This window comes from Haliaeetus leucocephalus, unplaced genomic scaffold (assembly GCF_000737465.1).
Source record: "Haliaeetus leucocephalus isolate CR32 unplaced genomic scaffold, Haliaeetus_leucocephalus-4.0 Scaffold657, whole genome shotgun sequence".
Lineage (NCBI taxonomy): Eukaryota > Metazoa > Chordata > Aves > Accipitriformes > Accipitridae > Haliaeetus > Haliaeetus leucocephalus.
The window spans coordinates 77420-77627 of record NW_010973093.1 but is presented as its reverse complement, the minus strand read 5'-3'; positions in this window follow the sequence as shown (position 1 = coordinate 77627).

Here is a 208-nt window from a genome sequence, read left to right as displayed (position 1 = left end):
TCCCTGCCCGTCCGGCTGTGCCCCCCGGACGGACAGCGGCGACAGCCAATGGGAAAACGCGGAGGGGCCGGGAACGAGCCCCCATTGGCGGCGGGGGGAGGAGGAGCCGGGACTTGAAGTTGGAGTGAGGGATCCAGCTGTGCGGAGCGCTCGGCTCGGCGCGGCCGCCCGCGGGAGCATCCTCCGCCCGGCCGGCCCCGGGCAGCAC